This window comes from Nerophis lumbriciformis, linkage group LG17 (assembly GCF_033978685.3).
Source record: "Nerophis lumbriciformis linkage group LG17, RoL_Nlum_v2.1, whole genome shotgun sequence".
NCBI classification, from domain to species: domain Eukaryota; kingdom Metazoa; phylum Chordata; class Actinopteri; order Syngnathiformes; family Syngnathidae; genus Nerophis; species Nerophis lumbriciformis.
This window is the reverse complement of record NC_084564.2, coordinates 29560546-29584975: the sequence shown is the minus strand read 5'-3', so window position 1 is coordinate 29584975 and position 24430 is coordinate 29560546. Positions and strand designations below refer to the sequence as shown.

Genomic DNA, 24430 nt, shown 5'->3' with positions numbered 1-24430 from the left:
TGGGAACAATTCATACGTGCTGATGCCAAAACATTTCTTTTTGAGTGAGTAGATTCTTTGCTTTGTACTTTTGATTGCCTAAGTCGCTACTTTGATTTTTTTTGTTTGGTTTTACAAACCCTGTTTCCATATGAGTTGGGAAATTGTGTTAGATGTAAATATAAACGGAATGCAATGATTTGCAAATCATTTTCAACCCATATTCAGTTGAATATGCTACAAAGACAACATATTTGATGTTCAAACTGATAAACATTTTATTTTTGCAAATAATCATTAACTTTAGAATTTGATGCCAGCAACACGTGACAAAGAAGTTGGGAAAGGTGGCAATAAATACTGATAAAGTTGAGGAATGCTCATCAGACACTTATTTGGAACATCCCACAGGTGAACAGGCTAATTGGGAACAGGTGGGTGCCATGATTGAGTATAAAAGTAGATTCCATGAAATGCTCAGTCATTCACAAACAAGGATGGGGCGAGGGTCACCACTTTGTCAACAAATGCGTGAGCAAATTGTTGAACAGTTTAAGAAAAACCTTTCTCAACCAGCTATTGCAAGGAATTTAGGGATTTCACCATCTACGGTCCGTAAAATCATCAAAGGGTTCAGAGAATCTGGAGAAATCACTGCACGTAAGCAGCTAAGCCCGTGACCTTCTATCCCGTGACTTGGCCTCTGGGGTTCAGCAGAGCCTACGCCACGGAGGTATAGAGACATCCGACTTATCATATAAATAAAAACTTCTCCCTATCAGCGTATTTTGGATGCCCCCAAACAATGTTCCCTCTAATTTTCCATCTGATTTGCAGGTTTTTTGATTGATTGATTGAAACTTTTACTAGCAGATTGCAAAGGAAGAGAATACACAGTACAGTTTACACAGTACAGTACATACTCCGTACAATTGACCACTAAATGGTAACACCCGAATACGTTTTTCAACTTATTTAAAGGGGAACATTATCACAATTTCAGAATGGTTTTAACCATTAAAAATCAGTTCCCAGTGGCTTATTATATTTTTCGAAGTTTTTTTCAAAATTTTACCCATCACGCAATATCCCTAAAAAAAGCTTCAAAGTGCCTGATTTTAACCATCGTTATATACACCCGTCCATTTTCCTGTGACGTCACATAGTGAAGCCAACACAAACAAACATGGCGGAAAGAACAGCAAGCTATAGCGACATTAGCTCGGATTCAGACTCGGATTTCAGCGACTTAAGAGATTCAACAGATTACGAATGTATTGAAATGGATGGTTGTAGTGTGGAGGCAGGTAGCGAAAACGAAATTGAAGAAGAAACTGAAGCTATTGAGCCATATCGGTTTGAACCGTATGCAAGCGAAACCGACGAAAACGACATGACAGCCAGCGACACGGGAGAAGGTGAGGACGAATTCGGCGATCGCCTTCTAACCAACGATTGGTATGTGTTTGTTTGGCATTAAAGGAAACTAACAACTATGAACTAGGTTTACAGCATATGAAATACATTTGGCAACAACATGCACTTTGAGAGTGCAGACAGCCCAATTGTCATCAATTAATATATTCTGTAGACATACCCTCATCCGCGCTCTTTTCCTGAAAGCTGATCTGTCCAGTTTTGGAGTTGATGTCAGCAGGCCAGGGAAGCTAGGGTCAATAGGGGGTTTAGCTCGCTCGTCTGCGGGAACAAACTGCCGCCATTGCTTGCCGTGCTACCGAGGACCTTTGTCCCTGAATTGCTCACACACTCCGGCAGATTCAATGGGGGTCTGGCGGCAGATTTCTTTGACTTTATCGTTGGAAATGCATCTGCTTTGAGTGTCGCAGGATATCCACACATTCTTGCCATCTCTGTCGTAGCATAGCTTTCGTCGGTAAAGTGTGCGGAACAAACGTCCAATTTCTTGCCACTTTCGCATCTTTGGGCCACTGGTGCAACTTGAATCCGTCCCTGTTCGTGTTGTTACACCCTCCAACAACACACCGACGAGGCATGATGTCTCCAAGGTACGGAAAACAGTCGAAAAAACGGAAAATAACAGAGCTGATTTGACTCGGTGTTTGAGAAAATGGCGGATTGCTTTCCGATGTGACGCCACGTTGTGACGTCATCGCTCCGAGAGCGAATATTAGAAAGGCGTTTAATTCGCCAAAATTCACCCATTTAGAGTTCGGAAATCGGTTAAAAAAATATATGGTCTTTTTTCTGCAACATCAAGGTATATATTGACGCTTACATAGGTCTGGTGATAATGTTCCCCTTTAAGTCGGGGTCCACGTTAATCAATTCATGGTAATGTGTGTAAGGTGTGTAATTTGTTGTGAGTTCATGCACTGTGTTGGTTTTGTTCTTTGAACAAGGTGATGTTCATGCACGGTTCATTTTGTGCACCAGTAAAAAAAACATACAACTTTTTCTTGGATTTGAAAAATATATATACCGTATTTTTCGTACTAGAAGTCGCAGTTTTTTTCATAGTTTGGCCGGGCTCCAGTGCGACTTATATATGTTTTTTTCCTTCTTTATTATGCATTATCGGCAGGTGCGACTTATACTCCGGTGCGACTTATACTCCGAAAAATACGGTATGTATATATTTCACTAAAGAAGGGTTCGGTGAATGCGCATATGAAACTGGTGGGGTTCAGGACCTCCAACAAGGTTAAGAACCACTGCCCTAAATTCTTTCTCATAGGCCTCATGCTGTTAAGTTTTGAACATTCCCAGCGGTCCACAGCGGCCAAGGTGGGGTCATCTTCGGTAGAGGTGGAACTGAATTCTAATCACAGCGATAAGGTCAACTGAGTAATCCCCGTCCGCTCAAATGTCACTGTTCCCCCCCCTCGCCTCGACACGGCTCCCCGCACACGGCATCACAACATCCCACTATCGATCACGCTCTAATTAGGAATGGATGAGGGCTGGTGTTGTACTACGGGACGCGGGGACAGCCTTTAATCACGCACACGCACACGATGAACAGTGTCTGTTTTGCATCACATCTTTTACGGCCATAAAGCCCGATGAGTGATCTCAACCTGAATTGACCTGACACACGCAGACGGGATGAAAGTCGGTAAGGAGCGGCGCAACAACGTATTCCCGTGGCGCTTGTGCGGCGCAGGGGGGTGGGGGAGATTAGCCAGCGACTTACTTGCTCACGGCAGCCACGAGTCTGGATTACGCAGTCTCGGAAGAAGCGTGACATCCTTGGTGACATCGGATAAACAAACCTGGCCAGAGTACGAACTGGTGACCTCGGGTTGACGAGCTAAAGGAGACCGCCTGCTGTCATAGTGCAGAGAGGGTCTATTTAAGGCAGGGGTCGGCAACCCAAAATGTTGAAAGAGCCATATTGGACCAAAAATACAAAAAAACAAAAGGTAAGAAACGTTGCTTTTGCATAATATTGCAAAATAAAACACCAGATAATATGTGTTACCTTATACCAGTGTTTTTCAACCACTAGTGTGCCGTGAGATACAGCCTGGTGTGCCATGGGAGATTGTGTCATTTCACCTATCTGGGTTAAAAATATTTTTTGCAAAGCAGTAATTATAGTCTGCAAATGATGTGTTGTTGTTGAGTGTCGGTGCTGTCTAGAGCTCGGCAGAGTAACCGTGTAATACTCTTCCATATCAGTAGGTGGCAGCTGGTAGCTAATTGCTTTGTAGATGTCGTAAACAGCGGGAGGCAGGGTGCAGGTAAAAAGGTATCTAATGCTTAAACCAAAAATAAACAAAAGGTGAGTGCCCGTTAGAAAAGGCATTGAAGCTTGGGGGAAGGCTGTGCAGAAAACTGATGGCTACAAAGTAAACAAAAACAGAATGCTGGACGACAGCAAAGACTTACTGCGGAGCAAAGACTATGTATATCCGAACATGACATGACAATCAACAATGTCCCCACAAAGAATGGATAAAAACAACCCAAATATTCTTGATTGCTAAAACAAAGTAGATGCCGGAAATATAGCTCAAAGGAAGACATGAAATTGCTACAGGAAAATACCAAAAAAAGAGAAAAAGCCACCAAAATAGGAGCGCAAGACAAGAAGTATAACACTACGCACAGGAAAACAGCAAAAAAACCTCTTTATTGTATATATTGTGACAGTACACCTACTTTGAGACAAGAGATATAGCATACTTGCCAACCCTCCCGATTTTTCCGGGAGACTCCCGGATTTCAGTGCCCCTCCCGAAAATCTCCCGGGGCAACCATTCTCCCGAATAACTCCCGATTTTCACCCGGACAACAATATTAAGGGCGTGCCGTGATGGCGAAGTTGGTAGAGTGGCCGTGCCAGCAATCGGAGGGTTGCTGGTTACTGGGGTTCAATCCCTACCTTCTACCATCCTAGTCACGTCCGTTGTGTCCTTGGGCAAGACACTTCACCCCTTGCTCCTGATGGCTGCTGGTTAGCGCCTTGCATGGCAGCTCCCGCCATCAGTGTGTGAATGTGTGTGTGAATATGGAAATAGTGTCAAAGCGCTTTGAGTAACTTGAAGGTAGAAAAGCGCTACACAGGTATAACCCATTTATCATTTATTTATTTAACGTCCTCTACAACCTGTCGACCCGTCCGCTTTTTCACCATACAAACAGCGTGCGGGCCCAGTCACATGTTGCACGCGGCTTCTGCAGACACACGCAAGTGACTGCAAGGCATACTTGATCAACAGCCATACAGGTCACACTGAGGGTGGCCGTATAAACAAGTTTATCACTGTTGCAATTATGCGCCACACTGTGAACCCACACCAAACAAGAATGACAAACACATTTCGGGAGAACATCCGCACCGTAACACAACATAAACACAACAGAACAAATACCCAGAAACCCTAGCAGCACTAACTCTTCCGGGCTACAATATACACCCTCGCTACCACCAAACCCCGCCCCCCCCAAACCCCGCCCCCTCAAACCCCTCCCCCAAATCTCCCGAATTCGAAGGTCTCAAGGTTGGCAAGTATGGCTATAGTGACACATGCTTGGTTATGGCTTAAAGTCATATCCAACAATTGCGACAACAACTTTTTACTGTCAACTGAGTTTCGTTTTTGAGAGGATTTCTGCTGGTGGTGTGCCTCCGCATTTTTTCAAAGCAAAAAATGTGGCTTGGCTCAAAAAAGGTTGAAAAACACTGCCTTATACACACACCATAATAATACTCCTATGTTGAAGCACAGTACAATCCATCAAGCGGTGTGGCTTCATAGCTTACCAAAGTCCTACTAAAACATTCTGATAGATTTTTGAGCGCCGTGTGTAATGTTCTATATTTTCAATGGAACATATCGTATTTCTTTGAATTAACGCACCGGCGGTAAGTAATTTAAAACCTCTTCTCACTCCGGCGCTTACCAAAGGCATGCGGTAAATTTAGGCATGCTCTTATAAATTTGAGTGTGATGTAAGGATAATCATAACATGGCTCAATGCCGCAATAAAATTTAAAGCACAATGAATCATCCCGAGAGTTCTTTTTGTTTGGGTCTGAAAAGGCAATTATAACATGACACTCTTTATTTTTACAAGGGGTCATTCAACAATTACGTACGCATTTTTCTCCAGGATTTTGACCCCAACCCTCGTACGCAAAATTTACTATACAAATGATGGTACTTAATTGTGCGCATTTCCCCCCCAGGATTTTGACACCCAACCCCACCCCCCTTTGCATACTTAATTGTTGAATGGCTCCCAAGTGCCTGCGTTATAACACAGCGGTACAATGTATACCGGTATAATCAATTGTGATATATTATGCTGGATGTTGCACACAGGACCCGGGACATATGTTATGTACAAACCCCGTTTCCATATGAGTTGGGAAATTGTGTTAGATGTAAATATCAGAGGTGGGACCAAGTCATTGTTTTGCAAGTCACAAGTAAGTCTCAAGTCTTTGCCCTCAAGTCCGAGTCAAGTCCCGAGTCAAGACAGGCAAGCCCCGAGTCAAGTCCAAAGTCAAGACTGGAAAGTCTCAAGTCAAGTCCTAAGTCCTGCATTTTGAGTTTCGAGTCCTTTCAAGTCCTTTTAACCACAGACTAATATATTAACACAGATTGTGTATGCTTTTCAAACGCTGTATTTATTTATTAAAACAAGTGCATTTTAAATTGCAGGAAAGAAAATTGTGCTGACATTGCACTTTATAATAGCACTATTAACCAGTCATAGTTCCACGTTCGGAGTCTTGTTCACGAGTGAGGGAAGAGTGGATCGTGAGATCGACAGGCGGATCGGTGCGGACGCTGTATCGATCCGTTGTGGTGAAGAAGGAGCTGAGCCGGAAGGCAAAGCTCTCAATTTACCGGTCGATCTACGTTCCCATCCTCACCTATGGTCATGAGCTTTGGGTTATGACCGAAAGGACAAGATCACGGGTACAAGCGGCTGAAATGAGTTTCCTCCGCCGGGTGGCGGGGCTCTCCCTTAGAGATAGGGTGAGAAGCTCTGTCATCCGGGGGGAGCTCAAAGTAAAGCCGCTGCTCCTCCACATCGAGAGGAGCCAGATGAGGTGGTTCGGGCATCTGGTCAGGATGCCACCCGAGCGCCTCCCTAAGGAGGTGTTTAGGGCATGTCCGACCGGAAGGAGGCCACGAGGAAGACCCAGGACACGTTGGGAAGACTATGTCTCCCGGCTGGCCTGGGAACGCCTCGGGATCCCCCGGGAGGAGCTGGACGAAGTGGCTGAGGAGAGGGAAGTCTGGGCTTCCCTGCTTAGGCTGCTGCCCCCGCGACCCGACCTCGGAGAAGCGGAAGAAGATGGATGGATGGATGGATGGACCAGTCATTTTAAACATTAACTCATTCCTTTACAGAACAAACACATTGAAAAATAAAGTGCAAATGTACTTATTTGTACAAAAGTGTTAACATTGAAAAAACATGACATATACGTGAACATAACAAAAAAGTTGTAATTTTTATATGTCAGGGCCCTATGCTGCATTGCATTTGCAAAAGACCAAATTAGCCAAGAGTCTGTCAGTCATTTGTGCACGATGGGGGCGTAGTATGATGCCACCATGGCTGAAAACTCGCTCCACTGGAGCACTGGAGGCAGGCACTGCCAAGACTCTCATGGCCACTCGGAACAGTGAACGAAGAGTCTTCATGTTCAATGCCCAGAACAAAAGGGGGAGAGAGTTGTTTTGGGTTGGTGCACTACTTGTAAGTGTATCTTGTGTTTTTTATGTTGATTTAATTAAAAAAAAGAAAAGAAAAAACAATTATTTCTTGTGCGGCCCGATACCAATCGATCCACGGACCAGTACCGGGCCGCGGCCCGGTGGTTGGGGACCGCTGAGGTAAACAACCAACAGTATGTCAGAAAGCTAGCTAAAACGGTACACATATTCATAATATAGTATACATTTTAACTGACCTTTATTTGACTATTTTTGTCTTTTTTTAGGTGGCTAAAATACGCGGTGCTGCTGACTGCCGTCTAACGTCACGTGTGATATATTGACTAACGTAACCCTGCTTAAAAAAAATCACTGAACAAAAAGTATGAATAAGGTAGTGAACTGCGACAGATTCCCGTGTTTGCAATAACGTTATAACGTTAGCAGTGAGTTTACAGCCTCACTGATTTAACTACACAGCAAATAAACGTCACGTTACTTAGCCAATAAACGTTATCTTACATTCAAAACTTACCGTTCTTTGTGCAACTTCAAATGCCGGACGAAGTTGGAAGTTGTTGCCTCTCCATCAGTAATTTTCGAACCGCATGTGTTGCATACTGCAAACCGTTTTGTGTTGACCACCTCGTAATTTTTATACCCAAACAAAATTATTTTAGGTATCATTTTTTGTTCACTGGCGTGTGGTTTGGACATGTCTTCTTCGTTGGTTGTCCTGCAATTTGATTGGATGAATGCTGTGTGATGAAAACAAAGTAGATCTAATTTGATTGGCTGTTGTACTGAGACCACACCAGCTGACACGCAACGCTGATAGACAAGTACACAATGAAAAATACGGAGCGCTCCCGAATAACTTTTTCATCTTTGGGTTTTGGGGAAAGTAGCAAGTCATGTCAAGTCATGTCAATTCAAAAGGCTCAAGTCCAAGTGAAGTCACAAGTCATTGATGTTAAAGTCTAAGTCGAGTTGCAAGTCTTTTTACATTTTGTCAAGTCGAGTCTAAAGTCATCAAATTCATGACTCGAGTCTGACTCGAGTCCAAGTCATGTGACTCGAGTCCACACCTCTGGTAAATATAAACGGAATACAATGATTTGCAAATCATTTTCAACCCATATTCAGTTGAATATGCTACAAAGACAACATATTTGATGTTCAAACTGATAAACATTTTTTTTTTTTGCAAATAATCATTAACTTTAGAATTTGATGCCAGCAACACTTGACAAAAAATTTGGGAAAGGTGGCAATAAATACTGATAAAGTTGAGGGATGCATTTTGGCAATGTTATAACAATAATGGGAATTTTACTTGGCAAAATGATGACAAAAGTCATAATTTTACTCAAAAAATGTCACGATGTTACAAGAACAACAAAAACATTGGCAATATTGGGATAAAAGTCAGAATTTTATCAGGCAAATGTCACCATTTTGCATTAAAAAGTAATAACTTTACATAAAAAAGTAATCATTTTCCGAGAAAATATTGCAATATTTCAGAAGCAGAAGGAATATGAGAAATATTTCCCAATTTTATAAGAAAAAAGTCTACACATTTTAAGAAAAAGACTGCTTTTAGTTATTTTTGTTGTTGATGTTGTTTGTAATTGTTTTTTTATCTTCATTATTTACTTCAAGTTATTACAGTATGTCTCTATATACATATATATATTTTTTTATTATTAATTTTGGCCAAAGGGGTCGCATTTCAATTTCTTACACACACTTGTTATTACATATGTTGGCCAGAGGGGGAGCACTTCAATCATTTTACACAAACTTGTTATTTCATATGTTGGCCAGAGGGGGAGCACTTTTAAAACAGTCAATTTGAAAAATCCCTCTTTTTTTGGGACCATCCTAATTTTGATAGATTTCACCAGCAGGGGGTGCAAATGAGACATTCTCTATTAGATGCAATGGTTGTCCGCATTGGGACCATGATGTCGGTCCTAACTTGTTCACCGGTCCTCATATGGAAGGTACTTTTCCTTGTTGATGTCTCAAGAAGGGCAGAAATACAAGGACACACACACACACACACACACGCACACACACACACACACACACACACACACACACACACACACACACACACACACACACACACACACACACACACACACACACACACACACACACACCTATACTGGCAGGCTAGCAGGGCAAATGTCCCTAACGCGGCCAACATGTAAAAAAAAAAACCCCAGGTTTGGGTATCACAAGTCCCGCAGCCAGCCACGCGAGTCCAGGGGTGCCCAACATGTCCAAAACTCCCCCCAGCAAAGTCACAGGGGGAGTGGACAGGGGGAGTGTGGAAGGGGAAAAAAAAGTCCCGAAAATGATCAAAAATGACACCCAGGTTCGAGTCCTATGTCCAAAATGCACCCAGCAAAGTCGCACTGTAAGTGGGGAAGAAAAGTTGGAAAAGTTGGCAAAAGTACCGAAAATGATCAAAAATTTAAACCCAGGGTCGAGTCTCACCCGCCGCATTCCACCCGAGTCCGGGGGTGCCCGACATGTCCAAAATGCACCCAGCAAAGTCACAGGGGGAGTGGATAGGGGGAGTGTGGAAGGGAGAAAAAAATCCCGAAAATGATCAAAAATGACACCCAGGTTTGAGTCCTACAAGTCCCGCCGCGTTCCACCCGAGTCCGGGGTGCCCCCGACATGCCCAAAACGCACCCAGCAAAGTCGCACTGTGAGTGGGGAAGAAATGTTGGAAAAGTTTGCAAAAGTCCCCAAAACAAATCCCCTACAGTGATTTTGTAAACAGGTTTCCCTTCAGGGGACCTTTATTTTGGTCCCCATAACGTCAAACGTCCCCTAAAGTGACTTTGTAAACAGAAAGACGTCCCCAATAAGTACGCATTGCCAGAACACACACACACCCACACACACACCCACACACGCACACACACACACACACACACACACACACACACACACACACACACACACACACACACACACACACACACACACACACACACACACACACACACTGGTTATCATTTGGAATGGGGACCACGTTTTTGATCATCACCTGTGGGGACCACCCTTTCTACAGGTTGACGAAGTGTGAGCAGAGCAGCGAGTGCAGTACAAGCTATACCCCGATGAGGGGGCTGCTTTGCAAATGTCTCACACTCAAACTAACCAGCAAACATGTTTTTTATGGGCCAGGCTTAAAAATCACTTAGGCATCTTCAGAATGGATCTGACTATCATTTAAAAAGGTTTCCCTTTAGGGCAGTGGTTCTCAACCTTTTTTCAGTGATGTACCCCCTGTGAATTTTTTTTTAATTCCAGTACCCCCTAATCATAGCAAAGTATTTTTGGTTGAAAAAAAGAGATAAAGAAGTAAAATACAGCACTATGTCATCAGTTTCTGATTTATTAAATTGTATAACAGTGCAAAAATATTGCTTATTTGTAGTGGTCTTTCTTGAACTATTTGGGGAAAAAAGATTTTATTTATATTTAGAAAGGATTTTTGAATTGTTGCTATTTTTAGAATATTTAAAAAAAAATCTCACGTACCCCTTGGCATACCTTCAAGTACCCCCAGGGGTACTTTACTGCTTTAGGGCAGTGGTTCTCAACTTTTTTCCAGTGATGTACCCTCTGTGAACATATTTTTAAATCAAGTACCCCCTAATCAGAGCAAAGCATTTTTGGTTGAAAAAAAGAGATAAAGAAGTAAAATACAGCACTATGTCATCAGTTTCTGATTTATTACATTGTATAACAGTGCAAAATATTGCTCATTTGTAGTGGTCTTTCTTGAACTATTTGGAAAAAAAGATATAAAAATAACTAAAAATTTGTTGAAAAATAAACAAGTGATTCAATTATAAATAAAGATTTCTACACATAGAAGTAATCATCAACTTAAAGTGCCCTCTTGGGGATTGTAATAGAGATCCATCTGGATTCATGAACTTAATTCTAAACATTTCTTCACAAAAAAAGAAGAAATGTTCATCAATATTTATGGAACATGTCCACAAAAAAATCTAGCTCTCAACACTGAATATTGCATTGTTGCATTTCTTTTCACAGTTCTTTGTGACAGACATTTAAAAAAAAATCTCACGTACCCCTTGTCATACCTTCAAGTACCCCCAGGGGTACGCGTACCCCCATTTGAGAACCACTGCTTTAGGGGACCTGTTTTTTTTGTCCCCATACCGTCAGAGGTCCCCTAAAGGTGACTGTGTAAACAGAGTGATGTCCCCATTAAGTATGCATTGCCAGAACACACACGCACGCACGCACGCACGCACGCACGCACGCACGCACGCACGCACGCACGCACGCACGCACGCACGCACGCACGCACGCACGCACGCACGCACGCACGCACGCACGCACGCACGCACGCACGCACGCACGCACGCACGCTCGCTCGCACGCACGCACGCACGCACGCACGCACGCACGCACACACACACACACACACACACACACACACACACACACACACACACACACACACACACACACACACACACACACACACACACACACACACACACACACACACACACACACACACACACACACACACACACACACACACACACACACACACACACACTTTTAGAAGCACCAGTAAGATGTACAGTACTCTAAAATCTTCACAGCTTTTACAACAAAGACTCAGTGTGCTTTGCAGGGCTGTAAGTCCTGAAAGGACACAGGAAAAAAAAAAGGTCACTTTGTCAGTTAGAAAATTATTTAAAGTAGTGAAGAACTGAAAAGAAACGCCAGCAGGGAAGCCGCCATTGAAAAAAACAAACAAACCGTGTGCAAAGTTTTCAAGGCTGCGGAGAACTTTATATGCTGTGTAAACATGAGAGGCGGAAAAATACTCAATTTGCATTGAGTCTGTATTCATGTCAGCATTATGGGATTCCATATAAATGCTTGATTGATGAGCGTTGCTGAGCTGACATTATTAAAGTGATCCGACTCATTAACATTTTAACTACCGACACGATCTGGTCAGAAGGGCGACGGGAAGGAGAAAATTGCCAAAGTCACACCTTTTATGCATTCAAGCAACATATTGTCACTGCTTTGAATGTGTAATGAGTGTGGAAGTTCTGCAACACATGCACACGAGTAATACATTTTGATTGATGCTACACCCAATTTAGCCTGCCTCCCTTCTGCTGTTTTGCCCCATACGAGTCAATTACCTTGAATCCACTTTTATAAGCTGCAAGCCAGCGGTGTGCTGACTAAGACGCACATTATCTACACATCCGCAGAGGACCACAAACAATACCTCATTTCAGCAAACCACACATATATACTTATCTGCTGCGAGATAGACCGCATTCTTTTTTTAAATATGGGCTGTGAAATATGGCCTCCGGAGGCAGGCGCAATACCCGATGCATAATAACACGGCGGCACAATTATGCCACCTGTGTCGTTGAAGTTTGCAGCACTCGGACAAATCATTGGCGGATTACGTTCGCACTCGACTGGTTCCGTTTCGGAAGCCGCAGCTGTCGGTTGGGTACCATGCTGGGGACGAGAGCTCCGCCTCCAGAGAGACCGACTCACACACAAACAGGTTTGACTCACTCTATGCCAGGGATTACAGGTACACTACAGTCCTGTACACTCATTTACTAAAGGTTTGTTCTAAAACAGGTGCAAACTTCATAGCACACGCAAAGCTGATCTACTAAACATGTGCACAGTGAGCAACATTAAGGCGTGCAATCCATTTTGCATCTCTATCATAAGTACAAACCCCGTTTCCATATGAGTTGGGAAATTGTGCTAGATGTAAATATAAACAGAATACAATGATTTGCAAATCATTTTCAACCCATATTCAGTTGAATATGCTACAAAGACAACATATTTGATGTTCAAACTTTTTGCAAATAATCATTAACTTTAGAATTTGATGGCAGCAACACGTGACAAAGAAGTTGGGAAAGGTGGCAATAAATACTGATAAAGTTGAGGAATGCTCATCAAACACTTATTTGGAACATCCCACAGGTGTGCAGGCTAATTGGGAACAGGTGGGTGCCATGATTGGGTATAAAAGTAGATTCCATGAAATGCTCAGTCATTCGCAAACAAGGATGGGGTGAGGGTCACCACTTTGTCAACAAATGCGTGAGCAAATTGTTGAACAGTTTAAGAAAAACCTTTCTCAACCAGCTATTGCAAGGAATTTAGGGATTTCACCATCTACGGTCCGTAATATCATCAAAGGGTTCGGAGAATCTGGAGAAATCACTGCACATAAGCTGCTAAGCCCGTGACCTTCGATCCCTCAGGCTGTACTGCATCAACAAGCGACATCAGTGTGTAAAGGATATCACCACATGGGCTCAGGAACACTTCAAAAACCCACTGTCAGTAACCAAGTTTGGTCGCTACATCTGTAAGTGCAAGTTAAAACTCTCCTATGCAAGGCGAAAACCGTTTATCAACAACACCCAGAAACGCCGTCGGCTTCTCTGGGCCCGAGCTCATCTAAGATGGACTGATACAAAGTGGAAAAGTGCTCTGTGGTCTGACGAGTGGTATATATATGTATACAAATGGTCCCTAGTGTGTGAATGTGAGTGTGAATGTTGTCTGTCTATCTGTGTTGGCCCTGCGATGAGGTGGCGACTTGTCCAGGGTGTACCCCGTCTTCCGCCCGATTGTAGCTGAGATAGGCTCCAGCACCCCCCGCGACCCCAAAGGGAAAAAGCGGTAGAAAATGGATGGATGGATTGATGATTTGCAAATCATTTTCAACCCATATTCAATTGAATACACTACAAAGACAAGATATTTGATGTTCAAACTCATAAACTTTATTTTTTTTTTTGCAAATAATAATTAACGTAGAATTTCATGGCTGCAACACGTGCCAAAGTAGTTGGGAAAGGGCATGTTCACCACTGTGTTACATGGCCTTTCCTTTTAACAACACTCAGTAAATGTTTGGGAACTGAGGAGACACATTTTTAAGCTTCTCAGGTGGAATTCTTTCCCATTCTTGCTTGATGTACAGCTTAAGTTGTTCAACAGTCCGGGGGTCTCCGTTGTGGTATTTTACACTTCATAATGCGCCACACATTTTCAATGGGAGACAGGTCTGGACTACAGGCAGGCCAGTCTAGTACCCGCACTCTTTTACTATGAAGCCACGTTGATGTAACACGTGGCTTGGCATTGTCTTGCTGAAATAAGCAGGGGCGTCCATGGTAACGTTGCTTGGATGGCAACATATGTTGCTCCAAAACCTGTATGTACCTTTCAGCATTAATGGCGCCTTCACAGATGTGTAAGTTACCCATGTCTTGGGCACTAATACACCCCCATACCATCACAGATGCTGGCTTTTCAACTTTGTATCGACTAGATACGTGCCTGTACTTGATATCAATACAGTGGATATCAGGTAGACCCACCCATGGCGTTTGTTTACATTTTGACGCCGGTGAGCTACAGTGTGTAGTGAAGCATGTTTAGCTATTCCTCGTCCTCCAGTGATAATAGTACTTATAAGAAACTTACTTTATTTGTCGCCATGTCTTAAAGCATCTTTTTCTGAGGGTGTTTCAGTGCTATAACTTCACCTTTATTGTTAGTTTTTAAACCAAAATGCGTCTGTTCTCCCTTTTCTGTATACACACTGTGCTTGCTTGTAAGTACTCTGTGTGTGTGCGCTGCCGAACATGCTCCTCTGCTCGTAAAACCAGCAATGTCACGACGTGGGGGGGTGCGGGACTGGTACGCTTCAGAATTGGTATCTTACCGAATATGATTCATTAGTATCGCGGTACTATACTAATACCGGTTAACCATACAACCCTACAATAATCATTGACAAATTACAGCAAAAAAGTACCGAAAGGACAAAAAGTCACCCTTTGTGCCCTTAGGGTTAGACACTACGATAATGCATTTAAAAAAAAAAAGACCAAACATCCTGCTTTAACGCTACGGGGAAGAAGCAGCTCTAATGTAGGCCATCGGTATGAATTGCAATGAGCCACCGACTGCAGTCTCGCTCTTTATGTGGGCCTACTTTGGTCCCAATGCAGACAGGTGCAAGATGCGCACAGCGGCTAGTGTTTCACTGTCATGTGTCTCATCTAAGAATAGTCCTGGAGACATCCAGAAGGGCCTGTGCACCACACTGCATCACAGATGTGTCTGCATGCACTCCACGCCGCCACGTCTACGCGCCCATGAGCTCTATTTTGGCCACTTCACAGGCCGAGAGCGTATCGCTTCTCTTTCTGCGTCGGCAGCATTAAGGCAGTGGTCCCCAACCACCGGTGCGGGGACCGGTACCGGTTCGTGAAGCATTTGGTACCGGGCCGGAGAGAAGCATTAAATAATTTATAAAGGACTGCATTTTCTCCAACTTAACTTTGGCCTGTCCCACCAGAGCAGGGGTGTCACACTTGTTTTAATTGAGGGCCACACTGCAGTCATGGCTGACATTAGAGGGCCGCTTGTAACAGTAAATAATTCATGAATTTGCCTATGAAATTAAATATTCTAAAAAAAATTTAAGTAAAGAGTAAAAAAAAAAATCTGTGGATTTGACCACTGTTTTTTACAGAAAAAAACTGGCAGCTTAGTTGTCGGACTTTTACTGTAAAATATATGGTGTTATTTTATTATTACTATTTTTACAACATATTACTGTAAACAGAAATACAGTACCGCGGTTTAATTTCATTTTGGCAACTCAGCTGCCAGTTTTTTTTTACCATAATAAGACAGTTTGGTCGACAGAATTTTACTGTAAAAAAACAAACATTGTTTTTTTTTTTTTTCAACTTACATTTATATGCTGTAAAAAAACCTCCCTAAATTTTACAGTAATATATATTGGTCATTTTTATAGTGTGCAATTTGATGTATAACTTGCTTCGAAACCATAAATTAAGCAGATATTTAAGTATTTATTGGGATTTTGACCAACAAAATTAGATAATTTAATATTTGTTGCAATATTGGACACTATTTTTTCCCCCTGTCAAACTAGAAAAAAAACCTAATACCTTTAGTAAGAACATAAGAAAGAAAATACAAACCCCGTTTCCATATGAGTTGGGAAATTGTGTTAGATGTAAATATGAACGGAATACAATGATTTGCAAATCATTTTCAACCCATATTCAGTTGAATATGCTACAAAGACAACATATTTGGTGTTCAAACTGATAAACATTTTTTTATGTGCAAATATTCATTAACTTTAGAATTTGATGCCAGCAACATGTGACAAAGAAGTTGGGAAAGGTGGCAATAAATACTGATAAAGTTGAGGAATGCTCATCAAACACTTATTTGGAACATCCCACAGGTGTGCAGGCTAATTGGGAACAGGTGGGTGCCATGATTGGGTATAAAAACAGCTTCCCAAAAAATGCTCAGTCTTTCACAAGAAAGGATGGGGCGAGGGTCACCCCTTTGTCCACAACTGCGTGAGCAAATAGTCAAACAGTTTAAGAACAACGTTTCTCAAAGTGCAATTGCAAGAAATTTAGGGATTTCAACATCTACGGTCCATAATATCATCAAAAGGTTCAGAGAATCTGGAGAAATCACTTCACGTAAGCGGCATGGCCGGAAACCAACATTGAATGACCGTGACCTTCGGTCCCTCAGACGGCACTGTATCAAAAACCGACATCAATCTCCAAAGGATATCACCACATGGGCTCAGGAACACTTCAGAAAACCACTGTCACTAAATACAGTTCGTCGCTACATCTGTAAGTGCAAGTTAAAGCTCTACTATGCAAAGCGAAAGCCATTTATCAACAACATCCAGAAACGCCGCCGGTTTCTCTGGGCCCGAAATCATCTAAGATGGACTCATGCAAAGTGGAAAAGTGTTCTGTGGTCTGATGAGTCCACATTTCAAATTGTTTTGGAAATATTCGACAACTTGTCTTCCGGACCAAAGGGGAAGCAAACCATCCAGACTGTTATCGACGCAAAGTTTAAAAGCCAGCATCTGTGATGGTTTGGGGGTGCATTAGTGCCCAAGGCATGGGTAACTTACACAGCTGTGAAGGCACCATTAATGCTGAAAGGTACATACAGGTTTTGGAACAACATATGCTGCCATCTAAGCGCCGTCTTTTTCTTGGACGCCCCTGCTTATTTCAGCAAGACAATGCCAAGCCACATTCAGCACGTGTTACAACAGCGTGGCTTCGTAAAAAAAAAGTGCGGGTACTTTCCTGGCCCGCCTGCAGTTCAGACCTGTCTCCCATCGAAAATGTGTGGCGCATTATGAAGCGTAAAATACGACAGCGGAGACCCCGGACTGTTGAACGACTGAAGCTCTACATAAAACAAAAAATGGGAAATAATTCCACCTTCAAAGCTTCAACAATTAGTTTCCTCAGTTCCCAATCGTTTATTGAGTGTTGTTAAAAGAAAAGGTGATGTAACACAGTGGTGAACATGCCCTTTCCCAACTACTTTGGCACGTATTGCAGCCATGGAATTCTAAGTTAATTATTATTTGCAAAAAAAAAATTAAGTTTAAGAGTTTGAACATCAAATATCTTGTCTTGGTAGTGCATTCAATTGAATATGGGTTGAAAAGGATTTGCAAATCATTGTATTCCGTTTATATTTACATCTAACACAATTTCCAAACTTATATGAAAATGGGGTTTGTATAACCACTGGAAATATGAAGGAGAGTCATCCAGACATGTCCGTGTTTCTCCTTCTTCTACATGTACAGACGCTTGTGGAAATCACACATGAATACCTTAAGAGAAAGCCATTGCAGCTATTTGGGATACAACACTTCTCAGACGGCAAGAGAACTTTCCAATGTTCGGCCGGGTCAGCTGTGATGCTACTTAGCGAAAAACTTTGCCCATTTGTCGAAGAAGAGACGAGAATGTGAGCACTAATGGTTAAAAAAAACAAAAAAAAAATGACAGCTCAGTCTACATAATTATATTGTAACAAAACAAGCATTGGTCGTTTTTTTTCTTCAACTTACATTAATATGCTGTAAAAAAAAAAAAATCCCTAAATTTTACAGTAAAATAAATTGGTCATGTGTATAGTGTACAATTTGATGGATAACTTGCTTCGAAATCATAAGTTAAGCAAATATTTAAGTATTTATTTGGATTTTGACCAACAAAGTTAGATAATTTAATATTTGTTGCAATATTGGACACTATTAGAAAAAAACCCCCCTAATACCTGCAGTAAGAAAATAAAAAATAAAATAAGGTATTTTATTGACACATATTATTTCCAGGCTTTTGCGGACCATATAAAATGAGGTGGAGGGCCAGATATGGCCCCCAGGCCTTGAGTTTGACACCTGTGCACTTGACACACCAATGAGCTTGTTTATACATTTACAATAAAACTCCTCATAGTAAGTTGCCATTTGTTATAACTTTGTGACATGATGCAATGCACATTAATGAACATATCAAATAGAAAAAGAGACAGATTATAGCCAAAGGCTGATTTCCATCAGAATCTTGCTGCAAAGAAACACTAATTCAGCGTTATAGTGATCTGTATTTTTCACGCACTAAATTTTGCTGTATTTATCTGGCACAAGTGGAAAGCCGGTCCCTGAAAAAAAATGCCTACATTAAACCGGTCTGTTGTGCAAAAAAAGGTTGGGGACCACTGCCTTAAGGGACACAGAGCTGCCGGGTTGTCAGGACGCCGAGTCCTCCGAGATAGGAGGCGAGGTGCTCCCTCAAGGATGGACGGGGAGCAGAAGAAGAAGAGATGGGAAGCCAGATGAAGTAGACCGGGGTTATAGACTATTATAGGCTTGAACCCCATGAGGAAGAAAGTAAAGTCCTAAATCACCTTTCTCTGCCCTAATCCCTTCCTCCTGAGAACCGTATATATTTGCAGACAACCCAAGCGGCTCGCACACACTTGCACAAAAGCCGCGTCGTTCGCTTTACTGCCATCGCTGCTGCAATTCCCCCGATAAGGAAACGGACAATCAAATTGTACCGTTTGAAGACAAAAGAGTTTTTGTCCGGCCAGAATCTGCAGGGGAACTCAGGCCATGTCTACACTAAGTCGTTTAACCCCTTAAAGGAATCATTATTTAGCCTGAGCCCCGTTTCAGCCACACTAAACCGGCGTTTAAGGTCCCCCCTCCTCGGACAAATATTCTTGAATCTGCGGCACTTAGCTTTGTATGGACTCGTTGATCGTTTACAAACTGAGTTCGGAGAGGAAGTGACGCCAGAAAGACCGCGTCACACAGGAAGTGACGTCAGAAAGAAAGCGCCACAGCCAGCTTCATAATAAAGCGGTTTCGTAGCTCGAAGCTAACCACTGGAAATATGGAGGTGAGTCATCCAGACATGTCCGTGTTTCTCCTTCTTCTACATGTACAGACGCTTGTGGAAATCACACATGAATACCATAAGAGAAAGCCATTGCAGCTATTTGGGATACAACACTTCTCAGACGGCAAGAGAACTTTCCAATGTCCGGCCGGGTCGGCTGTGATGCTACTTAGCGAAAAACTTTGTCCATTTGTCGAAGGAGAGACAACGAGAATTCGAGCTCCCGTGGATGTGACAGAAAAAGGTAGCGTGTGCTTTGTAGTACCTGGCCGTCGAGGAAAACGGCGAATGCATTTGGACTGGCAAAGCAGACTGTATCAGTTATTGTCCGCCATATATGTCGCGGACACAATGTCTAGGTCCAGAGCAGTGGTTCTTAACCTGGGTTCGATTGAACCCTAGGGGTTCGGTGAGTCGGCCACAGGGGTTCAGCGGAGCCTCCGCCACAGAGGTAAAGACACATCCGACTTATCGTGTAAATAAAAAGTTCTCCCTATCAGCGCATTATGGACCCAACAATGTTCCCCCTAATTTTCCATCTGATTTGCAGGTTGTTTGATTGATCGATTTAAACTTTTACTAGCAGATTGCGAAGGAAGAGAATACATGAAATGAAACAGTACAATTTACACAGTACAGTACATATTCCGTACAATTGACCACTAAATAGTAACACCCGAATACGTTTTTCAACTTGTTTAAGGGGTCCACGTCAATCAATTCATGGTAATGTGTGTAAGGTGTGTAATTTGTTGTGGAGTTCATGCACTGTGTTGGTTTTGTTCTTTGAACAAGGTGATGTTCATGCACGGTTAATTTTGTGCACCAGTAAAAAAACATATTCGTTTTTCTTGAATTAAAAAAATAAAAATAAATAAAACTTTTCACTAAAGAAGGGTTCGGTGAATGTGCATATGAAACTGGTGGGGTTCGGTACCTCCAACAAGGTTAAGAACCACTGGTCCAGAGTATATAAAGTCACCAAAAAGGAATGGACAATGAAGGTGCAGGCAAACGAGTGAGGAGTGTCCTGACCAGATATCTAGATCCCTAGATTGATTGTTGTCAAATGTTCACATCTAATAAAGATTTGATTAATTTATGATGTCTCAGGTGTGATTCTCTACATTAGGACCCCACAGCACACTGGATTCCAGTTAATTGAAATACCACAACACTGGATATCGTTCAGATAAGTTACATTTAAGAACCTGCACACAAAGCAACACTGGAGGTCACTGTGACGTGTGCATTTTCCGTGCATGCGTACTAGGTCGCGTTGCGCCGGCGAACGGAGGCATTAAACGGTGGCATTGTTGTGTGTGGACACGGATAAGGTTAGGTGTGATTTATCCTGGATAACCTTATCCGGCTTAGTGTTAACGGGGCCTAAGACTCTGCTGAAGCAGTTGAGGGAACACTTCAAAGTAAAAGCTCAAGATTCTAATCATATCGTACAAACACAGCATTGCATGGGTATTAAAGGCCTACTGAAACCCACTACTACCGACCACGCAGTCTGATAGTTTATATATCAATGATGAAATCTTAACATTGCAACACATGCCAATACGGCCGGGTTAGCTTACTAAAGTGCAATTTTAAATTTTGCGCGAAATATCCTGCTGAAAACGTCTCGGTATGATGACATCAGCGCGTGACGTCACGGATTGTAGAGGACATTTTGGGACAGCATGGTGGCCAGCTATTAAGTCGTCTGTTTTCATTGCAAAATTCCACAGTATTCTGGACATCTGTGTTGGTGAATCTTTTGCAATTTGTTCAATGAACAATGGAGACAGCAAAGAAGAAAGCTGTAGGTGGGGAGCGGTGTATTGTGGCCGACTGCAGCAACACAAACACAGCTGGTGTTTCATTGTTTACATTCCCGGAAGATGACAGTCAAGCTTTACCATTGGCTTGTGGAGAACTGGGACAACAGAGACTCTTACCAGGAGGACTTTGAGTTGGATACGCAGACACGGTACCGTGAGTACGCATGCAGCTGCGGCTTCCAAACATTTGATCGCTTGCCCGTACGTGCGTGCCGCTATGTGCATGTCACGTACGTAACTTTGGGAACTTTGGGGAAATATATGTGCTGTATGAACTTTCGGGAGGTGAACGGTACTTTGGGCTGTGGGATTGAGTGTGTTGTGCAGGTGTTTGAGTTGTATTGGTGGGTTATATGGACGGGAGGGGGGAGGTGTTTGTTATGCGGGATTAATTTGTGGCATATTAAATATAAGCCTGGTTGTGTTGTGGCTAATAGAGTATATATATGTCTTGTGTTTATTTACTGTTTTAGTCATTCCCAGCTGAATATCAGGCCCCACCCGCCTCTCACAGCATCTTCCCTATCTGAATCGCTCCCACTGCCCTCTAGTCCTTCACTCTCACTTTCCTCATCCACGAATCTTTCATCCTCGCTCAAATTAATGGGGAAATCGTCGCTTTCTCGGTCCGAATCGCTCTCGCTGCTGGTGGCCATGATTGTAAACAATGTGCAGATGTGAGGAGCTCCACAACCTGTGACGTCACGCGCATATCGTCTGCTACTTCCGGTACAGGCAAGGCTTTTTTATCAGCGACCAAAAGTTGCAAACTTTATCGTCGATGTTCTCTACTAAATCCTTTCAGCAAAAATATGGCAATATCACGAAATGATCAAGTATGACACATAGAATGGACCTGCTATCCCCGTTTAAATAAGAAAATTGCATTTCAGTAGGCCTTTAATTAAAGAAATCAAACAGTGAAGGAGTGTTATCAGGATATGCATGCCACAACATCGCTTAACACTAAAATTGTAATAGCCGCTTAGGTTTGTATCGCAATAAAATTACTCGTATAAAAGTTTTTTTGTTTTTTTTCTGCCTCAATGAGAGTAGCAATAAAGCATTGCAATTTTTATTTATTTATTCCTAAGTTTTTGTTTTTTTGGTGCGGAACTTTTGATACTGTAGAATATAATGCATTTTATTGTCGCTATACACAGGTGCAATGAGATTAAAAGCAACTCCAGTATCAGTGCAACAGTCTACAAATATGCAAAACATAGGAAGGAAAGAAAATAAAAATAGTGCAAAAGGAGGTAAGGTGCACAGTCCAGCCTTGAGAACGAATGTTCTGAATGTGTTTGAATATTATACTACAAACCCTGTTTCCATATGAGTTGGGAATTTGTGTTAGATGTAAATATATAAATGGAATACAATGATTTGTAAATAATTTTCAACCTATATTCAGTTGAATACTTATTTGGAACATCCCACAGGTGAACAGGCAAATTGGGAAGAGGTGGGTGCCATGATTGGGTATAAAAGTAGATTCCATGAAATGCTCAGTCATTCACAAACAAGGATGGGGCGAGGGTCACCAATTTGTCAACAAATGCTTGAGCAAATTGTTGAACAGTTTAAGAAAAACCTTTCTCAACCAGCTATTGCAAGGAATTTAGGGATTTCACCATCTACGGTCCGTAATATCATCAAAAGGTTCAGAGAATCTGGAGAAATCACTGCACGTAAGCAGCTAAGCCCGTGACCTTCGATCCCTCAGGCTGCACTGCATCAACAAGCGACATCAGTGTGTAAAGGATATCACCACATGGGCTCAGAAACACATTCAGAAACCCACTGTCAGTAACTACAGTTGGTCGCTACATCTGTAAGTGCAAGTTAAAACTCTCCTATGCAAGGTGAAAACCGTTTATCAACAACACCCAGAAACGCCGTCGGCTTCTCTGGGCCTGAGTTCATCTAAGATGGACTGATACAAAGTGGAAAAGTGTTCTGTGGTCTGACGAGTCCACATTTCAAATTGTTTTTGGAAACTGTGGACGTCGTGTCCTCCGTACCAAAGAGGAAAAGAACCATATGGATTGTTATAGGCGCAAAGTTGAAAAGCCAGCATCTGTGATGGTATGGGGGTGTATTAGTGCCCAAGGTATGGGTAACTTACACATCTGTGAAGGCACCATTAATGCTGAAAGGTACATACAGCTTTTGGAGCAACATATGTTGCCATCCAAGCAACGTTACCATGGACGCCCCTGCTTATTTCAGCAAGACAATGCCAAGCCACGTGTTACATCAACGTGGCTTCATAGTAAAAGAGTGCGGGTACTAGACTGGCCTGCCTGTAGTCCAGACCTGTCTCCCATTGAAAATGTGTGGTGCATTATGAAGCCTAAAATACCACAACGGAGACCCCCGGACTGTTGAACAACTTAAGCTGTACATCAAGCAAGAATGGGAAAGAATTCCACCTGAGAAGCTTAAAAAATGTGTCTCCTCAGTTCCCAAACGTTTACTGAGTGTTGTTAAAAGGAAAGGCCATGTAACACAGTGGTGAACATGCCCTTTCCCAACTACTTTGGCACGTGTTGCAGCCATGAAATTCTAAGTTAATTATTATTTGCAAAAAAAAAAAAAAAATGAACATCAAATATCTTGTCTTTGTAGTCTATTCAATTGAATATGGGTTGAAAAGGATTTGCAAATCATTGTATTCCGTTTATATTTACATCTAACACAATTTCCCAACTCATATCGAAACGGGGTTTGTACATACATATATACGGAAGCGATCAGACTGTGGGTGGAAAGTAAAAATTGCACACAGAGAGGTGCTAAACTATAAAATCAGTGCCTATGAGAGTTCACCGTTGTTATGGCTTTAGGGAAAAAACTGTTCTTGAATCTGTACACAGGCGAACCAAGTTCCAACACGGAACACATTGAGTGCGGAACAGCAAATGGAACTGCCTTGCCATTGAGTCGACTCTGTAAATAAATACAGTCGTCCCTCACTACAAATATTTAAACATCTATTTTGGGAGCATCTTTTACATGTTTTCAGATCGAAATTATGTGTGGAATTTAGTATTAATTTAAT

The 24430-nt window shown here is 42.3% G+C and overlaps 1 protein-coding gene across 3 annotated transcripts in view; it reads right to left on the bottom strand.

Moving 5' to 3' along the window:
- Positions 1-24430, bottom strand: part of schip1 (schwannomin interacting protein 1) — a 797934-nt gene that overhangs the window by 217210 nt on the left and 556294 nt on the right. The gene's annotated exons all lie outside the window — the stretch shown is intronic.